Below are 7,875 nucleotides of genomic sequence, written 5' to 3'. Positions count from 1 at the left end.
CTGCTTCTTCCTTTGCCTGTGTGGCAGCAGGAGGAAATTTGTGAGGTCCCCAGTGTAAGGTGCCCTGCTGGCAGTCAGTGCTGCTGACTTCCACAGAGCTGCAGTGGCTTCCCAGAGCTGGTGGTCTCATGCTCGGTCATCAAAGTTCTTGAGCACAGCACTTTGAGGACTGCAAGCCAAAGTCTTCTGTCTTCCTAGCAGATTACTAGCGATTTTACATAAGAATGTGCATTTAGGTCACGTCAGCATAACTGAAAACAGTCGTTAGATCTGGGATTTTACTTTGGCTAGTATTCACAAAGACAAGCTGTGGGATGTGAAATAAAGTCAGTAACAGGAACCTGTCGGAGACTTGCATTATGTACCAAGAAACCCCAAGTGACAAGTTCATATGACTTTACCCTGTAGAATGTGTAAGGTGTATTACTTCCTTCCATGACTCATATACAGTTGCACGTAGATAGGAACCTTGTAACCTTGTTTTCGCTTTGTAAATCATTAGACTTAATACCTTTCAGCCTCATCTTGCTGAAATACTAAAAGGAAAAGCCACACCCTCGCAGTCCCCGCTGACCCTTATTCCAGCCTGGACAAATTCCTCTCTGCAGTAGTTACTGGCACTAGCCCACTCAACTGTGAAAGAAAAAGCATTATGACAAGGCGCTGATGATAGTATCATGACTGCAGGACAATCTTTCTTCCTTTATTTTGAAGTTATTTTTACAGGGAATAACACATGGTAAATTAAGCCATTTGGGGATCTACAAATACAGTGCAGAAAAAGCTGGGTAACATACAGCATAGTAACATTCTGGTCTGTCAGGAATCTATCTAGACAGTACGCTCATTCAAATAATAACAAAAGGTTTTAATGATTAAAATGATCGGAATCTGATAATACATCTGGGTGGGTGCAGGGGGCAGAGATGAGTGTTCTACAGTTTTTCCCAGACGACACAGAACCTTAATTACAAGCTCATATCACAGCTCTGATAATGAGTAAACTTGAAAGCACTTCTCCTCAGTCTCTCCATGCTGTGTTGCAAAGAAAAACTATCAGTATCTTGGAAGGCATGGAAGTTAAAGATGTGTTAGAGCTTTATGAGCTTATTCTCACAGGTTCTAAAACAACAAGAAAAGAGTAATTCGGCAATTTTCCTCATAAATTTTATGAGCATTAGCAGAGTTTTTAAAAATTTACAGTAGTGCATTGTATAGGTGCTTAGAAGAAAACAGCAGAGGCAAAGAAATTTGACGTCAAGAGTGCTTCCAAATTCACTAAGTAAGACAAGGACAATTCACTAAGACAAACCTTGTTCTTAATTGTGCTGGTATCTGTCTGGAACAACTGCACTATCAAGTGGAAGTAATACAGAAATTGTGTACAGTCTGACTGTAAAAATTGACTTCTGGTAACACTGTCTCCTCAGTGGCTTCCTGAAGCTTAAAAGGACTACCAAAGCCCACACTTCTGTATGTAGAGAAAAGCCACCTCTGTGTAAATATGATCCTTGTCTTGAATTTGTATGATCTTTTGAAGAATCTGAATTTCAGTCCCTGAAAAGCCATGATAGTCTAAGCTAAGTAACAACAGTCCTTACTCAAGCAAAGCCATCCTTGAAACAAGGCATTATCTTTGTGCTTGAAGGAGTCTCGTTGCAAGAAGCCACAATCTGAATCATTGTCACGGGAAAAAATGTGCAGAGCTGCCACTCAGAAATACTGAGGCTGGAGCGGTGGCCCTTAAGAAGTTCAACAAGAACCAATGCAAAATCCTTTATCACAGCTGTGTTGGCTACGTGCTATGTTCCTGTGAGGGTCATGAACTGCAAAAAATCTGTTGAGTGTCACTGCAGGCCTTAACGCTTGGTTGGACTCATGGTTCTTCTGGAGGATGGAGTGAGGGAATGGAGGGGTAAACCTGTGAGACGAACGATGTGGTGAAAGAACACACATCGTGGGCTCTTTTCTCCAGCTGCTGAAGTCCTCTTTTTAGTGATACCAGTTTCTTAAAAAAAAACTCTGAAAAGTGAAGGAGATTTAATGCGTAGTCCCTTGATGCCCTAGTCTATTGAAACATGGTGAATGGTAATAAGTGGTTTTGGCGTTCTTGTGCGGTGGATTACGGATGGCACGAGGAATAAGGAAATGTGTTCTAATCCTTGTATGGATACTAATTCATTCAATGATATCAAGCGAATTTCTTCATCTCGTTACATCACAGTTACTCCATTTTCAAAATAAGGTTGATGAATATCCAGTGTTGTTAATCATCTGGAGATCTGCAGTTATAAAATAACAGCAGCATAGGCAGATTCAGGATGACAAATGGTTCACATGTAGTTTCGTGATCCTGGCCTGTGGCAAAAGCTGTACGTTGCCATGATGGTTTATTCAATAGCCTGTAGCAGTTGCTAAGTAAGCACTGTGGATTGTGAAATAACTAATACTCAGAATTAAAAACTGTGGAAAGATTTATCAAGTTCACCACAAGACCTCTCTAAAGACTCCCTCAATTTCTTGTTTGGAGAGCATTTTAAATTCACCATCTTCGTCATTTTTATGTTGCTGATTCCCAGAGCCCTATTCAAATTTTATGCATAGAAAAGAATAATTGCGTTATCCAAGTAGGTCTTCAGTAATTGACATTTGTTTGTTACTCAATATGTATGGTCATTTTGTGGGTGTTAGGGTCTGGCTATAAATACAGAAAACTTATTACATGTATTCATCACTGTCTTATCGAGGTACTATCTAGCTTAGCTTTTCACTAGTACTTACAAAACATGATTCCATAAAAGCTTTTTCTCATTACATGAGAATGTTCATGAGTAAGGCTTATTCATGGGAGCAAGATTTCAGGGCTGGCATCAAAGGTAGCAAGTATGTTGATGTTCTGTAGCTTTTGTAAAAAAGAAGTAGGAAACTTTATCTCTCAGCATTGAAAATAGGTCCTGAACATAAAATCAGTGGCAGTCTCTGTGAAGACAATCCTTTTGCAATGAAACATGATCCAAATGGGTGCAGAGGCATGTTCGCCATTCATCAACATTAACTTCAACTCTCACACGTGGCGTGCTTAAGGAGAGTCCAATGTTTTTTTGTATTAAATTGGAGGAGACTTGATGCATTCCTCTTTCCAGAATCAAGGCCATCCAGGCCTTTAAGACATTGTCCAGTGGCTTTGCATTCCAGTAAATGTGACAGCTCAGTCCTGACAGTGCCAGTGTTACAGCCCCTCTTGTCTTTTGCCTGCTCTTGCCTCCGACAGACCCGTGTATACGGTGTCCTTACACTGTTCTTGCAGCAAAAAAATTTTCTCCATTATCTATTACAGCGTGGCCATCCATACAGGTACACACCGCAGCATCCGCGGCTGGGGACAAGCTCCATGCCAACATCAGTGTGCCAGTTTGCTGCCTGTCAGAGCTGGATGCACCCTGGCCAGACCCAGAGCTAAGTGCGGGGCTGTGTCCGCTCTAGACAGACGATGTTGCGGCAAGCTTGCTTACAGAGAGCAGAGGTGCGCAAGGTGGAGTCTCATCCTTTGGGTATTGCCAAAGTGAATAAAATATAAAGGTATGCTTTACCCATACCAGTTTTGAGCAATTCCCATCCTTAATACCAACCTCTGTATGATACGACGTTTGTTCCCTTAACCCCGGGCGTGTCTTTATAACCATAACTTTGTTTTGCACACATATGTATGCCTCTGAAGTTCTCTAGTCCTGTCTAAGAAACATATAAAACCCATCAGAATTATATTCATTTTGGGGGCATGTACTTATACCTTAGACCAGACCAAATTTATAAGCCTTAGGGATATATAATGTATCTCATCCAAAGCTTAATTTTATTTTCAATTCTGTCGATGAATTTACGGTACTGATTTCAAAGTCATAGGGCATGTTAGCTGGATGGCTAAAATTTCTTCAGAAAGAGGTTTGTGTATTTATAAGGATAACAGTAATATTCAGAGTGACATCAGTGAGGGTTATAAAAATAATCAAATGAGTTTAGTTAAGGAATTAATACATTACCACACAGAACAACTCACGAGGAGTGGGAAAATACGATTCCTCTGTGGAGGTTTTGCGTAGCTGCCTCCCACTATTCTGCTTTCCTCTCCCTTGCTGATCATCGGGGCTGGACACTAGTTCATATACATCACTTTAAAGTGATAGACCTTTTTTGCCTACCAGCTGGGCAAACACCAAGCAAACGTGGTCACTAAGATCTTGCAGTCCCTCATAAATACGGTGTGGTTTTACTAAGGAGCATGAATGACTATGGTAAAAATATCATAAAGACCAGGCATTTCAGGTTTTTTGGAGGTATATACTGTGAGCTCAGCTGTTTCGTGTTGTGAGAAGACCAGTGTGCTTGTTCTCCGCTGCATTCTTACCTCAAGATTGATTGTGCATGTTTGTTCCTTCCAGTTTGTTCTTCCAAGCAGTGCAGACAAGCCCTCAGTCCCATCCTCCCAGAGCAGGAACAATGTGTCGCCATGTCTTGCGGTGACTTTGTAATGTGGAGAAACTGGCATGGGGATGAGATCATGCTTGTTCTGTTTTCTGACCTGAAGGAATGTAAACCCACTGACCTCATATATATGCAGACGTTGGCAGATGCTCTTATTCACGCCACTTTGTAATTGAACATTATAAATGCATCATGCAGTGCAGAAATTAACAGCAAATGGCCTTATGAGATGCTGCTTTGGCACTGTCCTGCACGACATCCTTGTCTCCAAATTGGAGAGACATGGATCTGATGGATGGACCACTCGGTGTATAAGGAATTGGCTGTATGGCTGCACTCAAAGATTGCAGGCAATGGCTCCACGTCCAAGTAGCACTCGGTGAAGAGTAGTGTTCCTCAGGGGTTGGACGAGGGGGAACAGTTTTACGCTGAAAGGGGGGAGATTTAAATGAGATATGAGGAAGAAATTCTCTCCTGTGAGGGTGGTGAGCCCCTGGCACAGGTTGCCCTGAGAAGCTGTGGCTGCCCCATCCCTGGGGGTGTTCAAGGCCAGGTTGGATAGGGCCAACTAGGATAGGCCCAGGGCAGGGGGGTGGAACTGGATGGTCTTTAAGGTCCTTTCCAACCCAAACCATTTTGTGATTTTATGCCACCATTGCATCAAGAATAAAAGCAAGCTCCTCAGGTAGGCTGGCCCACGACATGAGAGGTGGCCCAAGGGTGGACCAGAGGTCCCTCGTTCCCCGGTCAGGCCCATGAGAAGGGACCAAGAATAGAAAACCTGACTACCATGTTAGTTACGGCAGAGGACACCTCAGAGGAAAAAGTGGTGGGCAACAGAGTCTCTAGAGACTACCACCAGAATCCAGACGAGCTGTGGGGAAATCCTCTTGAATGTCCAGTTACCTGCCTCCCTATCTGCCTCCATGCAGCTGTGGGAGCCCCTGTAGAAGGTGCTGGATGGAATGTATTCATTCCTGGTGTAACTTCCACATGGAAGTCTGGCAGTCAACAACCTCACAAGTGTGCAGCCTGCATGTGCTGTCTTAGCTGAAACCAGCAGAACCAGCCTTCTCCATGCTCTATTGCAGCTCAGGTTGGCCCCAGAGGCAAATCTGTGGCATCCCAGTTGAACAGGGGTTACTCCTGAAGAAGATGACATAGCCCTTTGTTCTGCTCAGGCAGGAAATGTTTCTGAAGAGGGTCTGTCTCTGAGCAATACATGGAAGGAACAAGCTGTCCATGCAAAATAACTGCTAGTGCCATCTAGGACAGTAAGAAGTTGGTATTAACGTCTAATCACATATCCTCATTTTCTCCTGTAAAATTGGGTGCTCGGGCAGCATAAGCTGGACTTCAGAGGTAGAATTTACTTGACTTTAGCTCAGCTAACTCTAGCTCTCCACAGCATAGGTGGCTGAGAGCAGGGTGCTGAGTTTCCTGGTGTGCTGAAAGGATACCTTCAGCGGCATTTAGGGTAGGGGCATTTAGGTGTAGACTCATTGGTGTCAGTCACTTCTACTGTCTGAGAAGATTACGAACCCTGAGTAATCCTATTAATTATCATAATTATGTATAAATATAATTATTATAATATATTAATATATTAAAATATGAATTCTAATGTGCAGCGAGAGCTTCCACCAAAAATGTTCCAGAGAGCACTCCCTGCTACTGGCGTACAGGGGATGTTCCAGGGCAGGATGAGGCAGGGGAGCACATGGCAAAGGCAGTTTTGTTGCACCACTTTCGGCACGAGCAAAGAGTGGTGAAACGCCACTCGTCTGAGCTGACCTTCCAGAAGGGCTCTGTGCCCCCAGGGAGTGGGGCAGGGACCGGCCATCCCACTCCCAGCTGGGGCCGAGCTTGAGTGGATCAGTCTTATACCGTGCTGATATTCTGTCCCCCAATTTTTGTTTTTGCCAGTTGAAACAATATCTTACTTTGTATTGTCTATAAATAATTTTCTTTCCTCCAGTGAGGTTGCATAAACAGCTCTAGAAGCAAATAAATAAACAGAATGAAAATATGTACACATTGTTCCTAAATACAAATTATTAATATTACTTCACCTACAATAAATAAAATGATCTCTTATAGAAAAATAAAATTTATAAAATTACTATGGTATAGCTATAGGGAAGGGAAAGTTGTTTCTGCTCCAGCAACAGTGGTTTTTTATTTCCATAAGAAACTACTTACAAACCCAGTTCAGTCCCCACTAACTAGAGAAGTCTGGGGAGCAGAGAAGAGCGGAGATAATTAAATGTTTAAGGAAAACTCTGATGAGGAAAATTTAGAAAGTAAGCAGCATAATAAAAGACCTGTCCATTATGACTACAGGTTATTATCTCCTCCCAAACCAATCTCACAACCCAAACAATTTCATTTTCAAGTGCCTTTGAAACAAAAGCAAGCATGTGCTGAAAATATAGTGAGAAAATATTATAAGGTCCGTCCATTTGCATGCTACGGATTCATGAAAGCTACTTCTATACTTTTACAGGATATGTTTGTGCTATGCTATAAATTATCTAGCTTTACTTTGATTTCAGAAGTTGTAATGAGATGGCTCATGGTTCAAATACATATTAGGCTGTAGTAGTGAGAAGAAACAAACAACTGTTCTTGCTTTTGACGTTTTAAGTGCTTTTTAGCAATGTTGAATATCCAGACAAACCAAAAGTACTTTGAAAATCCTCAATGATAATATAGCCAGAGAAGATTATAAACATGTAAAATAAACAAAACCGGCATTTTCTAAATATGCCTCTAAGGTCTGATCATTTGCTCTGCATCACATGCATTTCAAAGGATTCATAGATGTGCTTCGAAGAGTAAATTTGTATATATAGCCAAAGTAAAAAATAGGTCATAGTTACATGCAAAAATAATACTTCTCCTTTAAGAATGAATAGCAAAGAGTCATTATACCAGGTCTTACGTCCACAGGAGCAGAGTTACTGACTCCAGTGAGGATAGCTGTGGGAGCAGAGGGATGTGAACTCAGGTCCAATTTTTGTTTGCTTATTCTAGCATAGATCCTCCTTAGAAAAGCAAGAAAAAGGCTCTTTATTCCTGCAAAACTTGTGGCATTATCCTCCGTAACCTTCATGAGGGTGGGGAGTTAATACTAGAACCTTTGCACAGCTGCTTCTACCCTGAGGAGTCAGCACAAACCCGGGCACTCCTTAATGCAGCACTGGGTGACGCTGACCCCCCAAAATGCAAAGGGTTATTCCTGCAGGAATAAATCCTCTTTCTTAGAAAGAGAGGCATAGAATTTAGGGGGGAAATGAAAAGGTTTGGTCGTGTTCCCACTGAAGCTGCTTGAAATGCATAAGACTGAATTATCTAGGGAACATGACAAAAGTCTGACAAAACCTGGCAGTT

This window comes from Charadrius vociferus, unplaced genomic scaffold (assembly GCF_000708025.1).
Source record: "Charadrius vociferus isolate BGI_N301 unplaced genomic scaffold, ASM70802v2 scaffold104, whole genome shotgun sequence".
In the NCBI taxonomy this organism is placed as follows: domain Eukaryota; kingdom Metazoa; phylum Chordata; class Aves; order Charadriiformes; family Charadriidae; genus Charadrius; species Charadrius vociferus.
The sequence above is the reverse complement of the archived record's forward strand: the minus strand, read 5'-3'. Positions refer to the sequence as shown.